This window comes from Porites lutea, chromosome 3 (genome assembly GCF_958299795.1).
Source record: "Porites lutea chromosome 3, jaPorLute2.1, whole genome shotgun sequence".
Taxonomy (NCBI): domain Eukaryota; kingdom Metazoa; phylum Cnidaria; class Anthozoa; order Scleractinia; family Poritidae; genus Porites; species Porites lutea.
Window position 1 is genome coordinate 45,106,935 of NC_133203.1, and position 22,981 is coordinate 45,129,915.

General features: G+C 38.6%; 1 long non-coding RNA gene across 1 annotated transcript; it reads right to left on the reverse strand.

Moving 5' to 3' along the window:
* Positions 1-5,165: 5,165 nt before the first annotated feature.
* On the reverse strand, positions 5,166-22,729 carry LOC140929977 (uncharacterized). The gene is made up of 3 exons (XR_012164815.1): positions 22,661-22,729; positions 7,038-7,098; positions 5,166-5,278 (listed from the first exon to the last, which is right to left on the reverse strand). It is a non-coding gene; the product is annotated as an uncharacterized lncRNA (long non-coding RNA).
* Positions 22,730-22,981: the final 252 nt, after the last annotated feature.

Below are 22,981 nucleotides of genomic sequence, written 5' to 3' on the forward strand. Positions count from 1 at the left end.
AGCGCTGAATAAAAGTTTGCGGACCTTGCGGGAAACCATTTAAGATTAATTCAAGCGTTTAATTCGTCTAAAAATAACTTTGGTAAAATTCACATATCCCAAGGGCTAGACTGGACGTTTCCGTCTCTGTCCCATTATGGCTCTTGTATGTTCCAAATAAGTACCGTACCTGTTTTGATTAAGGACGGACCATTAGAAAACTTATGTGGGGGCGGCCGAAGTACAAACAAAATATTCGCGCGAGGGAAAAGTAAATGAAAAAAATTCATGCATGCCAATTAACCCTAAGAAATATTCATGCTACGGCCGTCTTTTTTTGCCACATTTTCCGAAGAAGAAATTTTAGCGGTAAATAAAGCAGTTTTACCAACAAGTACAAGAAAGAGACAAGTTTAGCTTATGTCCCTTTCTACTTTTAGGTAGAAAATCATTTTCTGGCAGAATTTGCAGCAAAGAGGTCCCCGGAACCAGTGCCAATTAAAACGAAAATAAAGCAATAATAATAAGTCTGGTTTATTAATAAAGTCGTCGCACTTAGAAATAATCAAATTGCGAAATTATTTTACAAAGATATAGATATTAATTTTTTAAAAAAATAATTTAAACTAATTACATCGTGTTTAAAATGCACTGGGCCTTACAATAATGAGAAGATATAATACAATAAATTAGATAAAAAACTAGAAACTGGAAATATATATCAAGTTATACATTGAATTCCCATAAGTTCCTAAATTACGTGCCATGAGCATAAAGGCACATCGCCGGAAAAAAACTTCGTTTAAAGCGTTCAGTTTTGCAACTTATAAGGGATGGTCTGTCTTTGTTGCCAAAGGAGTGGCCGTGCGCCTGCGACCGAGTCGGTGGAACAAGATGGCGAAGAGGGGACTCGGGCTCTTTTATCTTACTAAGCACTTACTAAGTAATGCCTGGTATTTAGATATTTACAAAACCAACTGATTCGATAAATATGTAAACAACGATCCCCCTAAGGGACGCCTTCCGTCATCCACCACTGTAACCTGCCCTTCCGGGTGATAGCTGTATACTATCCTATCCTCAAATAATAAAATAAACGAAACACGGGTTATCTTACAGCCTTTCCATGAAAGAGAGATTGGTGAATATTCCTGAAGGGAGCTTCTCGATCTTGCTTGACGATAAATCCCTGCAGCAAAATTAAAGTGAAGTAAGTCAACCGCATCATGCAAACGGCCTGAGCAAAAAATACTCGATCGAAGATCTGAATTGATTAACAGCTTGCCAATGTAAATACCACATGGATCTTACACGAACAAACTAACGAACTAACAAAATAAAACAATCCGAGATGCTCAATCTTGGCTAACTACCTTACCAATTCGAGTTATTTTAGAACAATAGATAGAGGATATAATTGTATTTTAGTGACAACAACGACGATAGTAATAATAATAATAATAATAATAATAATAATAATAATAATAATAATGATAATAATAATAATAACGATGATAATAATAATGATGATAATGATGATGATGATGATGATCATTATTATTATTAAAATCGTTATAGGGGGTCACCATAGGCTCATTTTTATGCATTTACTTAAAGTGTATGCACGAAGTAAAACGACTGGTATCTACTAATAAAATCACACAGTGCTGTATTCTATTCTTCCGGCAAACTTGGACATAAAATCACGATTTCCTAATTTGGACAACTGTGACTTTAAGCATCACTGTAAAGCGCGATCTAGCAATCTACCGAAAAAAGAAACATTTCTCCTAAACTTCCATCATTTCATAACGTCTGTGTAAAATCATATCTAAATCGCCTCTAAGAGAGCCAATATATAAGCGTTTTGAAAGATGAAACACAAGCAAAATTTGCCTCATAATAGGTGTCCCACATGGCCTTAAGTCAATTTTAGAACCGTAAAAGTATTGAAAAGCAGACGTTTTATGCGCAAGCCCTTCGTTTGATCTAGTCAAGGGATTCGAGAATGTGTTTGCATATGGGTGTGTAAAAGGCAACGATATTGGAGGCCGCGAACATGACAAAGTGTAAAAAAATAATAAATAAATTAGTCGATAGAACAGCGTTTGTTATTGATTTTGTGGAGAATTTGAGTGCCTGCGATTTGAAGGACGAAGGTTTTACAAAGCTCTGTGATTCCTTGGTGTAAAAAAAAACTTTGAATGTGTTCACGGTGGCTTGAACAATCAGAACAATGCGGAAGGTTGAAAGAGCCAGCATCAGGTTTTGATGAATCTGTGTCATTTATTTCGACATTTGTCGCCCTGTAATCTCACTGATTGACCCATGTGCATCTTATTCAACAGCGTGCCTCAGCTTTAGATAACGTTTAAGAAGGTGAATGCGTAAAAATTTCTCAGTTTTATACGCGCTCATTTGAAAGTTGCAGGTTGATCGTCAGTTTCAAAAGCGCTCATAACTAGAAAGCTCCGTCCTTTTGTCGTTAAAATAAAACAAGTAGTAGTGAGAAAATATTTTATTCCTTTTGGGATCATTTTGGAGCATTTGATCGTCTATAAAAAACATAAAAGGGGTCCAAAGTTGTAAAATAATAAAACAATAGGCCAATTAATCTAAGGTAAAGTAGAAAATACACTTACAATTTAGTGGCTGTAGTTGGAATGCAATTCCAGTTATTTGTTATGTTGCTTCTTCTACAGTCGTGTTCGTTGGTTAATTGGCCAAAACGTGTTATCGAACCTGTACTGTGACACAAATGCTTGCAATCTGCAAAAAGAATAGACGCATGAATGAGGCAATTTGTAAAGGAATTTTTCAAGACAGCGATACACTTAAAAGTCAATAACCAGTTTTCATGTGTACTCATTGACTAAGGATGAAACCCAAATTTTCTATATTTTGGTAAATCTTTTTTTGTTTACAAACCTTAATGGACACAAATTACCCGTGTTCAAAACAATGGCGAAACATGTACAAGGGCAACTAGTCTAAATATTCTTGCATTTCTTTTTTCACCGAATGGAAGTGAATCACCAACGAACAAAATAAGAACAAAATCCAACACCAGTGTTTGTGCAAGCTACTATAATTGTTAATTATCTACATTGAAATGAAATTTAACAGTATTGAATCCTTACCGACAACGGTTACTTCAATTGTTTTTGAATCACTTCCTTCTTCATTTTCTGCCAGCAGAGTGTATTGGTAGGTACCCGTCCGATTTAGTTGGAATCCTTTTATGACCAAACCGCCCTTCAAAGATGTTGATGTATTTATTACAGTCAAGTTAATCGGTGGGGTACCTTCCAGAAGAAACCAGAGATGATGCTCTGGTACAGTTCGCAACTCCTTCAACGGTACCATTATCCTCGGCTTTTCTGAAAAAGAAAATTTAGCAGGTTTTAAGATGTCCCGATTTCAAGTCATATCAGGTTGCAAGTTAATTAAATTAGAGTTGATTAAATCTACTTAAATAAGACTCCCAAAAGATAAGTTATTACTCTCTTGTAAAACATCACGCTAAACGATACTCAAAATTGTTAGTAGCTAGATTGGAGGGTATTCGTGAGTTCGACGTTTGAGATAAGTACGGGTATACTTTTAATTTACACTGTAACTGAAATTGGTTTTCCGTAAGTCAGACGTGCCTCGTGTTATCGTTTCAGGCCATCCCTTTGAAATTTAAGCGTTTCAATACTATCTCACATTGTTGTAAAACTTCCCATTTTACAAACCCGGGAAACAATCAACTAATAGTCAGTAAGGACTGATAGAAAGAATACAGGGGAGCCGCATTTATGATATCACGTACTTGATTTGAATCGCGTCATCAAATCGTTGCGCATTTAAACTAAGTTTAACATCATATACCAATAAACCGTCAGTTTTCTTGAACTGTCAATCGAAAAAGTTTGACCTAACGCTACTATAAAATTTTACTCCTACAACTTCCCAGAAAGTTTTTGACAACAAATAAGCACTTCAGGCAAGGGGTTTGTTTACATGACAGCGTTTTCTGGAGTCAATGCTTTGATGTATGAACTGTGAAAGCAACTTCAAGTAATGCCGCCGGGCCAGTAGTTGAATTGAGTTATGCTTTTTTGTTGTTTTGGTCACAGTTAGTTTCTTCTGATAAACAAAGGTTTCCTTGATATGCCACATTTACGCCACATTTCTCGCAATCCAGTTTTTTCATTCATTCAATTTTAACGAGACCGTCAGAGGAAGGATTAAGTGTTACTGATCAAGAAGGAATAACATCTTAATCGTTTTTCTTTTCTTTTTTTTTCGGAAAAAATAAAACAAAACTTTTTTGATTTGTAAGGTCTACGTTACTATGCAGCCCTCGCCATTTCCATGTTTTCGTCATTCTGCACTCCACCACATTCCACGTTGAGTATAATTTTTGAATCGAGAATACTTACGGTTCTTTACTCGTGCGTATCGTTACATAGCTTTGCTTATGTCAATAAATAACAAGCTATATTACATCTTTATCACTTGATTTAAATTGAGCTATCGGGAAAAGTAAAAGGAAATGTGTTAAAGGAGTAGTTTCAAAATTTGAAAGAAAACTTCGTTACCAAAGTATTCTTTTAAATGTTTCCTTAGAGTGTAAAATTTATTTATTTATTATTTTTTCGATGACTGCTCTGTAAAATATTCCTCTGTTTTACAGTTTTTCTTTCTTTAAGCTTTCCTCTTTATGCAGTATTGAATAGTGACAGGCTTTAATTGTCACAATCAGAAGAACATTTTTAATATAGTTTTAATTTATTAATTTACTTGAAGGTATGAAAAATTGTCATCGCTTTTGAGACGCATTCGGTTATTCCACATCAGTTGCGACGTCCAAGAGTATGAGGAGCTAATTAGCATTCTTAGGCAGTTCTCTTTCTCTTATTAATATCTGATTACTTTCGCTTACCTTTTCTTGAACTTATAAAAGTTCCCTTAAAGTTACAAGGGGTGCGCCAACGTGTTTTTTGTAAAGTCAACATCATGAATCGACCACTTGTTTGTATGATGAAGGGCTGTCTTGTTCCAGTAAAAACTCCCAGTACAGTATCACTGCTCCCTTTTCCGTCATGGACCTGGATCTTAGCTTCACCTAACCAGGGATCATTAGGTAGATAATTCAAGGGATCATTAGATAGACGAAATATCGTAAATTTCAGTTTAACGGTGTGGTTAGATGGTACAGTGATGATCCATGTACAACGGTAGTAGTTCTTAGCTCCACTGGAGCTGATGAACCCACTAAAGCCATTAACAGAAAACAAACACGGTTGAACAACTGCAAATAAATGTGCGAAAATCAATGTTAAAAATCCCACAAATTTTATACTCTTTTGACAGGCTAACTTGGGACGCTCAAAATCTTTTTACAAATGAAAATTGTCTTCGGCTCCGTAGCATCAGATGAGAATGGACTTTTTTGGGATATTATATCCGCTGATGATGACTTCCAATAAAGTCATGTCATGATCGATCGTCTATTTAGGTATTTTTTTGTAAACGTAAGCACAGGTAACCCAGGCTCTGTGATAGTACCACAGTACGGTTCCAGTAAAGTTACAGTGTTTGTATGGGGTAAAAATATCATCCTGAAATTTCTAGGAAATACTAAATAAAGATCAATGAAACTTACTCTGCAGTTAATTGTTGTTGTCCTTATTGCTCCAACGAAGTTTCGTGATAATTTGCAGTAATTTGTTCAATTTCACTCTATCTACAATAATATATAATAATATATTTTTTGTACAGTGCCCAGGCCTCATTTTCTTGGCCGCGCGTTGATCTGGCCCGACTGCTTCGGCGAGCGTATTCTCGGTGTGTTTGGATTATATTCTTCGAGTTTGTCAAAGTCTGTGGGATTCGTGTAAATTATCACGAAACTTCGTTGGAGCAATAAGGACAACAACAATTAACTGCAGAGTAAGTTTCATTGATCTTTATTTAGTATTTCCTAGAAATTTCAGGATGATATTTTTACCCTATACAAACACTGTAATTTTACTGGAACCGTACTGTGGTACTATCACAGAGCCTGGGTTACCTGTGCGTAAGCTCTATTAATAGTGATCATTCATGATAAACAGATCGCTAAAAAGACTTCAGAGTAACTAATTTGCAACATTTGTTTGACTTTTGTCACTTTTGTTATTTTAATGAGTCACAAATAGTCTATGTTTATGACAAAAGCCAAACAAACGAGAGGAATTCGTCAATAATTATTTCATTTTGTTTGTCTGAGTCTCAGTTCTTTAAAAAGTAGCGCCATTGGTAACGAGGTAAACCAACGCAGAAAAAAAAAGGAAATCAGTCGCATTCTGATTGGTTGACAAAGATAGAGACTCACAAAGAGCCAAACAAACGCAACCGTTGAGAACAAATTCCCCGCTCATAATTATAGTTGAAAGCATAACATTTGTCGACGTTGCGTTTTAGAATAAGGGGAATTAACTAACTATTATTTAAATGATTAATGAAGTTTTGGATTGATTCAATTGTGCTTAATTAAGAAGCTTGTTTGATTTACGGCAAGGTTCTGAAAGGTACGCTAGCAAGGAAAGACTCGCTGTTTAGTAATTGGACCTATTTGAATGGACGGAGTAACCCGTCCTAGATTATCTTACAACTTTTTGAAGGAAACAATAAAAAAGGTTGGAAATACGTAAAGATCTAATACTGATGAAATATGGTTTTTGTTTGATAGATTTCCCAGACAGATTATGGTAGCAGCTGATGTACTTCATGCTACAAGAAAATAAGCACATATGGAGTAATGTTATAAATAAATGTATAACAACAATTTCTGCGTTTCGATTGGCTAACAGCGTGTCAATTTATCCCAAACATTTTGCTTGTCACCGACAAATTTATTGGTCCACATTTATTATCAACTGCACTCAAAATAATGTAATTGGCCATACAAACACCTCAGTTTTAATGAATTATTTTGTTCTAGACTCAAGCTGCTTTGTTATGACTACAAAACAAGGCGGAAAAAACCTTACAAGAGAACAATACAAACGAATCATAATTTTACTTGCCTTCAACTGTCCACACTGTCACCAAAATTAATCCAAGGAAAATTCTTCCTTGCACTGACATCTGCAAAAGAAAAAAAGTGGACGTTTTTTTTAACTGTTCTTGAGTTTGAGAACAATAATAATGTTTTACCGGCAAATGCAAAAGCTTTACATGAATGCTGCTAATCATTCTGGCCCTCATCTGTTCTTTGCGCATCTGTGGTACTGTACACATCACTGATGTTGACTCTCTCGCAATAAAGTAAACACAGTACTAAGTAGTAACAATGTGCCTGTTATTAGGTCATTAAAGATACTTTATTGATGATCATGAGCTCGGAAAATTTCTCAATTGCTTTGGCTGTCTAGTAAAAAAAAGCGATAATTACAAATGAATAACTATTTAGTGGTTAAACACATCCACATTACGTTCAATGATTCTTTGTCTACCATTCTTGATTAAAATGGAATTTAAATCGGAAAACCGTATCAGCTGGAGAAAAACCACTCAGGGAAAAGGATAGAACCAACAACAAACACAATCACATATGGCGTCGACACCGGCATTTCAACCCGGGCAACATTAATGGGAAGCGAGTGCTCTCACCACTGCACCAACCTTGCTAGTAACTCACTCAAAAGGTATTGGCGCAATCCATTGCAACTGGCAAGAAGGGACCGAGATAGAGAAGCATTATTAGAAAAGTGATGGGGAGCGCAAGTTAACATGAGTGGAAAAAAATTATGTAGACCTTTCCAAGTAGTCAAGAACATTTCTTTCCACCCTTCTTTTAAGCCTTTAGTCAATGAAGGTAAAGTAACTCACCACCTCCTTTTAAATGGGAAATTGGTATAGTAACAAACAGGAAATTCAAATTGGATGGGAATAAACGCAGCGAAGGACTTGGTTTCAAAAAGGTTTCAGCTACGGAAGTGTTGAAAGCCACTATATCAAGCCTTAAACCGTGAAAGGCATTTGGCTTAGACGAAATCGTCATTGATCACAAATCAAACACTTTGAACGTAAGCCCTGTTGTTACACCTGGAAACCTATGATTAAATATCATCAGGAAAAATTAAAACATAATAAATTTAAAATCTGACATCAGAACTTAAGCTTGTGTGTTAGCGAAGCGCGCGCGTGGACGGAGCCCCATAGCTAAGGAAATGTGGTAATCTACTCATCCGAGAAAATTTGGTAATCACATGACCGTACGCCGACCCGTCCGTCCGCACCACAGGGAAACCAATGTTTACTCTCACACTTTCTAGCTAGTTTGGGAGCCCAAGAGAAAACTAATTGCACATCAATGTTGTGATCAATTGACAGCTGTCAGAACAGGATATCCGCTGACCGTACCGCGGGCTCAAGTGTCGACCCATCGAAGTCGAGTACTTTTTTGAAGTTATCCAATGACAAATCACCAGTTTCAATTGATCGCAGGCTCAAGTTTTTTTCCAACGATTCATGTGAAATCTGTTGTGTTTATGTCACTATGGCCCCGCAAAAAAATTTCAAACTGACCTCGGACTCGGATTCAAAATCAGTCAATTCCACCTGCGCCTACCCCCTCCCCCCGGGCTTTCCCCCGGGCATTGACATTTTTTTTGCCTTGGATGGCAAATTCCCGGGGGTGGGAACTTTTCAGCTGTCAAATCCCCCGGGGTGGGGACGAAAAAAAAGGGCAAATGCCCCGTCCTCCGTCAACACTGCAACATTTTTCATTGATCGCACAGTCGAATAGTTCCATTTTAAGCATTTGAATTTACGTCTTCCTTTGTAGTAGCGCTAGGATTCTAACGATTCTAACGACGACACGACGCGTCGTGTCGTCATGCACCAGTTTATGGTTTTGGTATTAATATAAAATGATTGACATTAAATTAATAGAGCGCTGTAAAGTTATATGTTATGAATAGTTTTATAAATATGAAAGGATGTTCTTCAAATAATATCAACAGAAATTTGATTCAATAACCAAAAAACGTTGATTCGCATCGATAGCTCCAATTTCGCTATGTAATAATTTTGGCTTGATAAGCAATGAAGAAATGCAAGCATAAAATCGAGAACATACCTTCTTCAATTTATTCCTGTCCTTGACAGATGAGCCAATCTGCTTTTTTTTTTCCAGTAAAACCCTCTGTGTAGCTACATTCTGATAGGAAACCACGTGCGTGTTTGAAAGCTCGGGATTGGACCCTAGGGTTGGCAAATGCCCGGCCCCCGGGCAGTGAAAAATTTGCAAATGCCCCACCCCCGGGACTGAAAAGGCGGGCAAATGCCCCGAAGGAGCCCGGGGGAAGGGCTGGGCGCAGGTGGAATTGACTGATGCATTAAACTTATCCTTTCACTCAAAAGTCACATGAATGTGCCCTTAAGTTAACTGATTTGTGGGTTACAAGTTTATCGTTTGATTTAAATTATTATAAATTTATTAATGGGAGCTTCGCTTTTAGACCTGGCTAAATCTATATATTAGGATCGTTATCACCAGGAAAGGACTAAGCATTAGCCCAAAAAGTTCAAAAAAAGTTATTTACCGGTCTCCTACTACACTTATAAGCAAATAGAAAGCTTCATTATTCCCAATCCAATGGACCGATAGAGAAGGAAATACTAATCCTTGAGCTGTAGATATATTCTTAAGGGTTAGAAACATTACAGGCATTTTTCCATGTGCTCTCAAAATTCTTTATTCGACTTGTTCCAGTTCCCGGGACTAGCTTCTGGCATTTACAAACAAAAAACAAGTTCTAGTTGATCGCCTGTCCATATCTTCTCTTAATGTCACATACTCTGGCTGACCAGCGAAGTTCAACGGGCGCGGTCGTTTCATTGGGGCACATTCTACTTACCCCTTGTGCTCACTTTGAAAACACGCACCTGTCCATCCTGACATGGGAAACTTCTACCATTCGACCCAGACGCCATCGACCACGTGAAGCATTCTGATCACAAATAGCACAAACTCTGGACTTTTCAAATTCTCCTTCGCCGCTCTCCATTTCCTTCGGGTGTTAAGTATTGCCAAAAACTCCAGCCCCTTCAGAATTAGGTTCTAAAAAAGTCTCTAACGGTTCCTGCGACTAAACGCTATGTCCTCAGTAGCTTGGGGTAATAGCTGTCCTCCCAGCTTTCCAACTAGCTACCACCTACGAGGAGCGCAATCTCTCAGATGTTCAACTTTGGACTCGTAGTATTTAGGGCGACAGGACTTACGTAAGCGGTTAACACGATTCCGAGGGCGAAGAAAACTAACCTCTTCACCACGAGCAAACGCTGTTTGACGATCGTGAGTTAGGGAATTTAAGTTGTTTGTTGATCCATGGTGGTTCATTCGCAATGACCGTCTTGGATTTAGGGCGAAGCAAGGTATCCATGCCGGTCTTGATTATTGTTTCGTTGCGCGTTTTCTCTTCGCATGTCTCTTTGAGACCTACCAGGAGACCAAGGTTGACTTCCTTGAGATATGTTCGCATGGCCATACGAATTGTAGCCCGCAGGTCTCTTGATTTAAGCAGGATCTTATTCTTCGGAAGGTTCTGCCTAGCCAAGGGTTGTACTGCCACTGTAACATGATCAGAGAGGCCGAAAGGAGGCAACTTATTGGGCACATCGTAAAAGGTGCATAGTGTATAGTTCTCGAAGGGAATCTCTAACAGCTCTGTCCTTGCCTTCCAGACCCAACACTACCGTAACGAGCTCTAACCTCGGAACTGACGTTGCTTTGGTAGGTGCAACCTTCACCTTCGCTGCAATAAATCGCACAGTCACGGTTACAGTCACTTCTCTATCTCCATATGTGTGTAGCACGTTACTTACAGCTACATATGCCTACATCAACGCGCCTAACAGTGTTTGAAAAGATGTGGCAACAACATTTTTGTCAGTAATACAATAGGACCTCAGAACTTGAACTCCGGAAAGTTCAGGTAACTGACTGAATCATTCTTGACACATCTTTTTTAAGTCAATGGGAAACTCATCATCCCAGTCTCATCATTCTAAGCTGGTCTCGAGCTTTATAACTTCATCTTCCTTCTCTAAGAAGTTATAATGTCATCCATGTTCATCTGTGATAGCATTATGGGTACTACTAGCAGATAGTCATATCTGATATCTTCTATATGTTTTTGCTAAACGTACTGGGCAAGGTAAGGTGAGGCGCAGTAAACAGACATCAAACTCATATCATTAGGCTTATTCCACCGTATCTGCCTGCTGAATGATAAAACTGTTCTTACTTTGGTAGCCTCTTTGCCTTCTCTCACTACAGCAAAATGAGGTAGATACTAATCTGGCCCATCATCAATTTTTCCTGAACCAGCTTCCGGATGTGACCCTTGGCTTTCATGCTTTCATCACCTGGTAGTATTTTTCAGCAGCGTTTGGCCTTCGCTAAAGTTGTTTCCAAGAGAGTAGAGTCGGTCTTGAGTGGTCGTTCTGATGCACTGCAGCGTCGGCTCATTGTCCTTCTATGGAATAGCCACCTCATAGCGCCCCACAGCACATCGCGTTGACTCTACCGCTTTGCGCGCACCAAGCACCTCTTTTTTGTCCAGGGCTTGTTTCGATAAGTGATTCCACAACTTCGTCATCTCACATCTTCCGTATGAACTCACTGGCCCTCAAGGATGCATGGAATGTGTAGACGTGGTTGGCAACGGACACTCGCTTAATTGCTACTTCCAAGATATGTCCAACAAATGTCCATTCGACGGGTGTCAACCCCTACAGGCTCCTGCGGCTTTCCTATGCCAAATTCAAGTGGTAAAAGGAGTTTCTCAAAATAATCACGTCCAACAAATAAATCAACTTATGCATGTTCAACTTGCGTTATGAACTCCAAATCGCAAAGATGAATTAGCTTCCTTGCATTAGGGGGGCAAATCATGCAACTACAGTTATTTCACAAATTTTCGGGGTTATCCATAGAGACAAGTGCTTTTTAACGCTTCCATGCATACTCTATAGGCACTCAGTAACAGTTTTTCTATCCGTCACAATCAACCCTCCTCCAAAAACAGCAAAACGCAGTGGTCTACTCTCAGCGCCCGAGCTCAATAAATCAAATATCTACTCTTTAAGGTAGGACGACCCAGAAGAACCAAGAAAGGCGCTTGCTTTGATCATTATCCCATTTTCTCCCTCCAATACAACGGGTACCATTTTCAGGGCAACCTTTTTAGGGTTTCGAGGTACACTGGCGGCTTCTTCAGGCACTCCACAGATTCTGCGATTAGCTTTCCCCATTTGTTGACGTGTTTCCTGTAGCTGCTTGGGGGGTTAAAATGTCTAACTGCGATGGCTCTATGGCTGCATGAAGTTGTAGATGGTGTCGTCGCACCCACCCTTCTACTGGATACGTCCCTTACAATGAGCACCGTTCAACTCACGTTCTCTTTTGAGGCACCGAAAGCACAAATCCAACTTCTTCGCCAATTACCATCGTTAATGCACATTTGATGTCTTTGCACACAAAACATTCCACTCCAGCTCCTGAATTTGCACGAATCTCGTTACGCGCATCCCTTTTTGTATGTTTCCGTGAACCACTCTGATTTGTTTGAATTTGACTTGGTATTGTTTTGGCCAGGATTTGCTTTAGTACTGCCACAACCAATAGCCATCTCTTGGACTTGATTCTCTGTTTCCAGCCACTCATCAACATGTAGGTCGGTAAGGACAAATTCCTTTGTCTGCAGCTCTGACTTTCGCGTGCTACTCCTTACAGGAATTTTCCGAGGCAATTTTTTAATAATCTGCTGCATATTAGCTGCTGATCGCAAATCTGCTTCAAGGTCTTCAACGTCCTCACAATGTTGGGCAAAGTGTCGACACAGGATCTCAAGCTTGAGGTGTTTCATTCTGAACTGCTGATGTCTTCAGAACTTTATTGATAGAATAGTTCTAGTCCCCCACGTGGCGGTAGCACCTGGTGCTTACAAGTTCAGGTTGATCGCGTGTCCAGGCTTTGTGGTAAGGGTGCACTGTAGCAGGTGGACATCCTAGTCACCGTATAGGCAGTTTAATAATCATTTTAAATTTGTAAACAGACATTGCACTGAGTTTATTGGAAAACATATTTTGGTTAAACTCTGTATTCTTATTTAAAGGTAGGTCTCTTATACTTTCTAGAATGGTCAGAAAAAAAGCATTTAGTTTTTAAAATCGAAAATAGAGATGGAAAGAAGTAACAGAAAATGTCTCATTTTCGTAAACTTTTATCCTTATGTTAAACCCAGCTAACAATTCTGTGAAGACTTCTTGACTATGTCAAAAATATTTTTTGTCACCAGTTAGGTTGATATAAAGGCATTTCATACTTCCATACTTTTGAATAAGGTTCAACAAATTTTTAACGTGATATCAAGACACAGAACCGGAAAATTTGACACACACACACAAAAAACGGAAATCTATTTCTTTTTTACCTCTTGGTTAATTCCCAAATAAAAATTTCTGTTACATTCAAAATATGCTAAAGGGGTCTCTAGTTATTTTAAACAATGTTATTTTGCGTTTTAAAGTGTGCGTTGAGATTTCCTTTGTGTTCATCTACTAATTGAGTTGGGCGCAATAAAAAGTTCTCCTGTTTGAATCATCAGTCAAACAACATGGCTCAGACAATGCAAAAGGCGCAGAATTCACAGAGTTATACGTTTTTCCGAGTTCAGCTAACTTTAAAAAAAAATGTTCTTATAAAAAGACTGAATGTTCTAGTAAATGGAAATGTATTTATCATGGGTTATGTAGTCTTTTCTTTGGGGTGTTACATGGTATGCTGTTCTATTGCTCCATTAGCTGTAGGCTTTAAATTTGAGTTGTTCTCATTTATATTCAATTGCCTCTTAAAACCGTCCCTACGCCCTAAAAATTATGTCTGGCGTTGAAGACGTTACTCCAGCGAACAGAGATTTTCCTAGAAGCGACGTTTAATTTGTTGCCTTCGCTTCCTAAACAACCTTCTATCTTGTCTCAATCACTCGAAGCTTCAGTACCAGTCCAGTCTTCAGAATCCAGTGATATAGCGTCCGCGTTCTCTCTATTTAAGGATTATTTCGACACGAGGTTGGCCGCCTTGAAACGCGATATTCAAGACGAGTTGTGCAGTAATACTGATTCTGTAGCAAAAAAGCTCAAAGAAGAATCCAAGATCACGTTTAGATTCGAAGGTAATAAGAAACAGTTTCAATTCAACTCCGACCTTGCAGCGAAGGTGAAGTCGGTGTCAGTTGCTCTCGGGAAGAGAAAATTAGACCTTGTTAAAACTCACCTAGAAGAACTAGACTCTGACATCAAGAAGCGCAACAAACGTATCAGACTGACAGACAAGTCCGCCGCCGGTTAGGATTTGGTGAACGAGTATTTATCTGACGAGCTAGCTATAGCGGGTCAGAGGTCGAGCAGAGGGCCCTTCGTAAACGCAGCCAACGCCAACAGAAACTGAAGCCATCCAAGCAAGGTTATTCACAACTCCAATAATCTACCGCAACCACCGCGTTTGCTAGCCAACATTCATCATGCTCCAGACCTATTTCTCGTACTCTTGGCGCTTTCAGCAAACCAAGACCAAGTGATATTTGTTTCGCCTGCGGCTAGCAAGGTCATTGGAGGTCTCTGTGTCAAGTTAATCCTCAAGCCAGATCTTCAAGCTCCGGGCCGTCCTTTCCAAGTTCCTCTGGTCTTTCGGACACTGGAGGTAAATAGGACCACAGAATTGAAAACTTGTTCTCCAAGGTTAGATATTAGCTAAATTACTCAATTTATTAGACATGTATCCTTCCTATTTGGGGTATTTCAGGGAAAGGGACTCTAGTTCATTAGTCGATTTCGATTATGATCGCAATCTATTTGAATTTGAACAGAATTCTGCATTGCCAGTACTTAAGGGTAGACTTAGGTCCTGTTTAAGTTATTGGCACACTATTGGTGCCAATAGTTTCGTTATCGATACCATTAAATTCGGTTATCGGATCCCATTCATTAGCACACCTTATCAGGCGCGTTCTTCTAACAATCAGTCAGCTCTTAATAATGCGTCTTTCGTGGAGTCTGCTATCGCTGAATTAGTCCACACTCACGCCGTCGTCGAGGTGCCCTTTATTCCACATGTCGTCAATCCGCTCTCTGTCTTGATACAGTCTTCAGGCAAGAAGAGGCTTATTCTGGACTTCCGTTATGTCGATCATTTCATTTGGAGACAGAAGTTTGGGTGTGAAGATTGGAGAGTTTTATTATCGTATGTTATGTTATGTTTTATTATCACATGTTAATAACGGCGATTACCTTTTCAGTTTCGATCCCAAGTCTGGGTATCACCATATCGACATTTTTCCGGATCACCAAACTTTTCTGGGTTTCTCCTGCGTTTTTTCTGGTACCGTTCGGTATTTTTGTTTTCCATCACTTCCGTTCGGTCTTAGCTCAGCCCCATACTTTTTCACCAAGTGTCTTAGACCACTCGTTAAGTTTTGGAGGTCTAACGGGATTAAAATTGTTGTGTTCCTCGACGATGCGTGGTTAAAGGTTATTCACCGGCTATGGCCAAGGAAACTTCATTGTTTGTGCAGTCATCCCTAAGCAGTGCGGTGTTTGTTGCCAACTCCGCCAAATCACTATGGAACCCCACTCAGGTGCTTGTTTGGTTGGGTTTAAACTGAGACTTAGTTACCGGTACATTTCTATTACCGATAGACGTACTTCCGAACTGACAAATTTCTTCTATCCGCACCTTATGTTACGGCTCGGGATTGTGCCATTATCGCAGGTCATAATGTCCATGTCGCCAGTTTTGGGTAACCTGACCCGTCTCAAAACCCGTTTTCTTTACAAGGTCATAGAATCCCGCCGTAGTTGGGATTCCCGTTTTAATATCGGACTTCATAATGATTGCCTCTCTGAAATATTTTTCTGGAAAAACAATATCGTTAGTCTTAATACGAGACCTATTTAGCCTTATTATGCTCCCCTTTTGTTTAACTATTCGGACGTTAGCAACGTCGCCTGCGGGGCTTTTGTTGTGGGCACTACTGAGGTGTCCCATTGTATGTGGACTGCTGGCGAAGCAGCTAAGAGCTCTACCTGGAGCGAACTTAAGGCTATACAATTTGCCTTAAGTGCATTCAAAGTCTTGGTTCAGGGTACGTGTGTAAAGTGGCATTCTGACAGCTAAGGGGCTGTTCGTGCTGTGGAGATAGGGAGTGCTAGTACAGAATTGCATTCTATTGCGCTTGATATTTTCTATTTTTGTGGAACTTGCAATATTACACTTATTCTCCAGTGGGTTCCCAGGGAACTTAATGCTTGTGCTGATGCGATTAGCCACATTGTAGATTTCGATGACTGGTATACAATCCCCGAGTTCTTCGCAGACTTGGACCGCCTTTGGGGCCAACAGACAGTCGACAGGTTTGCGAATGCTGCCAACGCCCATCTTCCCAGATTCAATTCTAGGTTTCGCGTACCCGGCACTAAAGCTGTTGACGCATTTTCAATCTCGTGGAATGGAGAGAATAATTGACTAGTCCCTCCCGTCCACTGCATTACTGGTGCGGTTCAGCATCTCCTTTTATGCGGTGCGGTTGGTACTTTAGTCGTCCCTTATTGGCCGTCTAATGTGCTTTGGCCTTTCTTGTTCGCAAATGCAATTCAATTCCAACCGTACGTCCCTGCGTACATTAATTCTCCCGATCCCGCAGGGATTTTTTCCCTCGGGCGTTACAAAGATTCACTCATTGGTTCAGACAGGTTTAACAGCGCCGTCCTGGCAGTCAGAATTGGCGCTAAGGGGCCTTAGTTCTTTCACGCCGAGTGGCTTTATGTTGGCCCACGCGTTTTTCATTTCGCTCGTCAGTTCATTTGTTCTTGTTTCGCATGAAACTAGCTCGCCGAATGGCTTGTTTACCTACGTTTTTGAGTTGGCCCATATGGCCTTAAATAGTTTTGCATCCGGCCAGCGGCATTATCAAGCGTCCATTTTTTATCCGTATCAGGGCGTAATAAGCTAGGCCGCTGAAACGAGCGGGGTCGAGCGAACTAGCTGTGATGCAAGGGTCTGGGTACTACCAAAGAGACAAAACAAGATGACAGACATTATGCTGGACCGTCATAGAGATTATCCAGCGAAAGGTAGCCGTTATCCCGTGGCATTCATTTGCTGCAAGCAATAGCGAAGGAACAAGTTATTTTTTTCTCACGTTTGTTTTCTGTTTTGTTCAATTTTTTTCGCCCGCAAACAAATATCTGTATTCAATATAGCTCCACCTCCGTGACCTGTATCAAAATTTCGTGACTTGGTAAGAAAATGCATGGCATCACAACTCAGATGATAGCACTGACATCATTTTTAGACTAATATTATCGGTTCTCTGCTTCAGTTTAATATCAAGTTGTGTCGTTCATCATCTGCTATGGCATTTATTTTTTGCTGCCCAGTTTCAAGGCCAGATGATCATGATTTTTTTTTACTATTAAAGTTTGGATTTGTTGGTGCACATCAGTATTCTTCTCTAAACACCTTATTGAGCTATCTCTAATGTTGAGCATTGGACAGATTGTGAAAACTAAAGTCCGGGTAAATTGAAAATATAATAAAATCATCATTGTTTTTTATCTTGTACACTAATACTACAGTGCAATGAAGAATAAGTATGTGAAAAAAAATATAATTCACTGCCCTTGAAAAACTAACAAAGGGGTCGCACGAACACAAATAAGTAGCCCAGCAAATATTTTTGTTTGATAATAACAGCTTTCTGTGATGAAATGGTCACCGAAAACTACCCATGCAAAACAGACTAAGGAGCTTAAAAGAAACTAAACATTCACTAGTCTTACATTGCAACCAGACATTGCCATATATATATCTTACAGATACAACATAAAACATTTATATAACATACAAATTCTAAAGTATATTGCAAACAAGAAAATTATACAGAATTATGCACAAATGAAATACAAATGGCCTGTAACAGTTATTTAACCATTGAAAAGCAAACTTTTTCGTGTGACCAGCAACCCTAGCACACTTGTATACTTCATGTCCAGTATTATGCAATTTCATTCTTGGTTAGGTTTATTACCTGCAGCCAGGCTTAATCAAACTTGATTCAAAAAAATACTTTCCTGTTTCCTTGTCTACAATCTATAATATTAAGAGAGAGGATATAATGCTAGAAATATTGTACAGTAGTACAATCAAAAGATAAGGCACCACCAGGAAATCGATTTGGTCCCTATACTATTCTTCAGTCATTTTCTTTTACTCTCTATAAGAGTTACACTTGTCCATTAATGGAGACATTTTGTGCCAGTCCCAATGGTTTCCATCTAAGAGCTGACTGTAGTTTGTGCAACACCAGACTTAAGACTCTGACGATAAAAATACAATGTTACACAGTAGCTAGTCTTAATTTATTCTGCTTGCAATCAAATTAAAAGCTCGAGCTTCATGTTCTTCTTCATATTCACGGTATTATGAACTCGCTTATCTTTCAATGTGTGTTCTAGTAGTCTTTTCAGGCCGGGCAGTCACTGTTGTCCTGAAAAATCATAATAACAAACACATTCTATGATTTAATTTTACAGTGGAATCTTTTTGGGGATTTGAAAGCATTCCGGTTCTGTGCAATACAACCTTTAAATTTTATACCGCAGTGAAGCAGAATTTGTTGTTGTTTAGTATATGTAGACTGTCACACCAGATCATTCGAATGCAATTTTCTAGTAGAACTTTAAAAATAGTCAGAATCTTCTTGGATCGCGGCTCTGTAACCAAAAAAACATTTATTTACCACCTTAGTGTATATTAAAAAAAGAAAAATCGCTAAATTAGGCAACTGAAATCTTTTATTTTACTAACAAGCTAAACGCCAACGTACAAAACAAAACCCTTGTTATCGCCATTAGGAAGTCGTCACTTCAGAAGTAAAACAGCCTTAAAGGTTCATAAAAGTTCCCTCTAAAAATTTGCATGCACAAAGAAAATTTATAAAACCATTACATATTTTTTTTGTAGCCGTTTATTATCATTTGGTTTTGACTGGCAAGATAAAACGCGACCCTCAACCTGTAATATTCGATAGGCCATTTTGACACTACATAAACATAAAAGGCGAAAAAACACCTTAACTTATAAGACTAACTATAAAATATGACCTTTATATTTTCTGTATATTGCATAGAAATACGCCAAATATCAAATCTAATTATAGATTGCAGCGATCTAAAGATATAAAGCAATAAATCCGACCTACCTTCAGCTATACGGCGCCATTTTTCTTCCCCTGACAGCCGATCGAGAGCGGGAAGGCCAACTAGTTCTAGTCCTACTCCGCATCACAGCTGAACCAGAGAGTGCGTATGAGCGTTTCAACGCCCTAGCTTATTACGCCCTGATCTGTATTGACTCCCAGTGCGTGTATGGAAGAATTTTGCCATGTATTTTTGTTCTTATCCTCGTAGAAGTTCTCAAAGATGCCTTGCAGCCTAATTTTCAACAGGTTGAAGACAGGTGACTCCGAGCACTGGTTCAAGATCTCCCCGGAGGTTGGGTTGGGTTGTTATCGCTAAAACTTTCAAGCATACATGTCCTTATTTATTAGTTCAACGATATTTTGTGGCTGCTTCTTTTTCAGAAGACAACGAAGAGTTCATTTTTCGCCCTTTTGTTTTCTTTCGCGGTACCGGAGCTTACAAAATGCGCGGGTCTGTTCCTTTGTCTTATACTAGAGCGCGGGAGATATAGTGCTCAGCGCTTTCGATTCCATCGGCCTTCCCAAGCAAGACTACGGTCTCCATAGCCTTAGGGCTGGAAGTGCCTCCGGTGCTGCTAAATGCCCGAGTGCCTGACAGATAATTTAAAAGACGCGGCCGTTGGAAATCAGACAAGGCAAAAGACGGCTACATTAACGGGATAATGTTTATTCATTGTTGTCGGTTTCGTAATCACTGGGTATTTAATTTTCCGTATTTCCCGTTCTTTTAGTTCGTACACGGCTCGTGTTGACACACCCCAATTGAAGTTGCTTTTTACATGATAAATGTTTTATATTCGTTTGAGCGGGGTAGCGAATTAGAATATAAATGTATTTATCATAGGTTATGTAACCTTTTCTTTGGGGTGTCAAACAACATGGCTCAGACAAAGCAAAAGGCGCAGAATTCACGAAGTTATGCGTTTTTCCGAGTTCAGCTAACTTTCAAAAAATGTTCTTATAAAAAGACTGAATGTTCTAGTAAATGGAAATGTATTTATCATGGGTTGTCTGGGTTATGTAATTAGCGGTAGGCTATATATATTTGAGTTGTTCTCATTTATATTCATTCGCGTCTTACGACCGTCCCTACCCCCTCAAAGTTAAATACCCAGTGACCAGGGGTTTCTCTTAGACGTAGTTTTTTTGCATACTGCTATAGGAAAGGTTTAGCACGTTTTGTATGTTTACTGAATCATTGTTTTACGAGCATAGTTTAGATCATTTTGTAGGGTTGTTTTTCTTGCTGTAATTTTTTACATTCCCGAGTTTTCATTCTGTTTGTTGTATTATTTCCATCCATTTTGTTGATGAAGGCATGGGAAGAGGGTCGCTCACGGCTCGTGTTGAAACCAAACCCCAATTGAGGCTGCTTGTTACATGATATATGTTTTATATTCGTTTGAGCGGGGTAGCGAATTAGAATATAATTTATTTCACTGTTATGTTATCGCATTGCCACAAGGAGGAAATAACTCTATACACTTTGATATACTTTTAAGTATTCTATCCATGACTTTCTTTGCTCGGGCAAGATATTTAAACTAGAGAATTCGAAAAACTGCTGATACCAGGTTACTAACCTTGCACAAAGCTCGATTATAACATTGCTTGCAAGAGGAACATTCACGACAATAAACCAAGTTTAGCTTCAACAGTGTTTTCTTAAACACCTGCAGCCAAACCGTGAAATGAACTCAGATGACTCTGACTGTCACCAAGAATAAATAAGCACGAATAACTTTTTTTTTTCAATGGTAAACGAATTGCCGAACTGGAGAGGCTATAGCTACAACATTTTAAGTTAAGAGAAGGAAAATGTTAGTTACTGTGTTCATGTTTTCTTTTCAGAAACACTTAAAACCGAAATAATTATCGAACCGTTTTCTTTTTTTATAATGCTCTCATAATTCTTACTCCTACTAATTCTCGCGGCTTTCTAATTTTTGTAGAGCTGCTTGGCAACCCTAACATTCTGCCGACTCTGCGTTATTTGACTAAACTGGCGTCGATGACACAACTAGAATAGGTAAGCGGGGAATCCTTTACAAAACGAATTTGTAAGAAAGGGTGAAAAATGTTGTACAGAAAATACGTCAGCGATCTTAATTTATAAACTTCTACACAAAGTTCCTGTATTCAGTTAGTTATGATATAACTTCTTCCGCCCACACTGTTTAGCAACTGGACCTGGCTAATAATGACAGTAATAACCGTGTAATTAGTGGTATAGTCGCTAAAAGCGTTGTAACTGTCACAAAAAAACGCTTAAAAAGCCAAAACATGTAAAAACACTTTTTATTAAACGTATTGCTTCGGAAACTAGAGCACAACGGAAGCTTTTTTCTTTACTAATTACCTCGGTTCTGGGGATAAAAAATAACAAATTTAAGCGGCAGCGTAAGCTTTAATCAGGCTGTTATAATCAATATAACAAAAGCAGAAACATCCCACAAAAAGAAATTAAAATAGAGAATATAAATTATTTTTCTTAAAAGTTTTTTTTATTTGTAAAATCAAATAAGTGCAATGAATGTATGAACTTAGGATATATGAAAATACCTGGTACTGAAAAAAAAAACTCGGAGACACCTCCTAAAATGGTTTAATTGATAAAGCTAGAGGAAAATTTGTAAATTGTCGCAAACGCTAAGTCAGAGCCTTTGCTTACCAAGAAACAAAAGACCAAGGTTATATGCGAGATCAAGCATTTCAGCTTCTTTCAAGAAACCGGAGAAAACTTCAGTTTCTGCCTTGTCTCCTCGATAGGGTATAAACAACATATGTTTTGTAATTTGTTCGGTTAATATAAACACGTTTTTCATTTTTGATGTGTTAATAACTTTCTGCAAATTTTTAATGTGGCCAAGAACCTGGAAATTTGACGTAAAAACAATAAAAATGGGAACCTTTTTTACCTCTTGGTTAGTTCTTTAATAAGAATTTCTCGTGCGTTTGAAATATATTATGAGGATCTCTAGCCATTTTAAACAACTATCTTTTGCCTTTTAAACTGTTCGTTGAAATTGTTCTAGTTTGCATCTACTAATTGAGAGTTGGGCGTAATGAAAAGTTCCGCTATAGTTTGAATCAACAGTCAAATGTCAAACAACATTGCTCACACAATGCAAACGGCGCAGAATTTTTCACAAAGTTATGCATTTTACCAAGTTCAGATAACTTTAAAAAATGTTTTTATAAAAGGACTGAATTTTCTATTAAATTGAAATAATTTCAGTGTTATGTTTTCGCATTGGCACGAGAAGGAAATAATTCTAATAATACCCTTTGAGATACGTTCAGGTACTTTATCCGTTACTTTTTTTTTCTTGAGGAAGGTATTTAATTAAACTAAAAAGTGTTGATACCAGGTTACTAACCTTGTACAAAGCGCGATTATAGCATTGCTTGCAGGAGAAACTTTCTCGACAATAAACCAAATCTAGCTTTAACAATGTTTTATTAAACACCTGCAGCCAAAGCCGAAAATGAACTCAAATGACGCTGACTGCTATTCAGAATAAATAAGTACAGATAATGTTATTTAATGGTGAACTTAATATAAGTTCTTTATTCTTAACTGCTAGTGTTATTCGGCCAAACTTGCCATGGGTCCTTTCATAAATGATTATAGAGATTGCCAAGTCCCCGTTCAATTTGAAGCAAGTCGGTTTCTACAAACAGATAGCGAAGTCCTACTG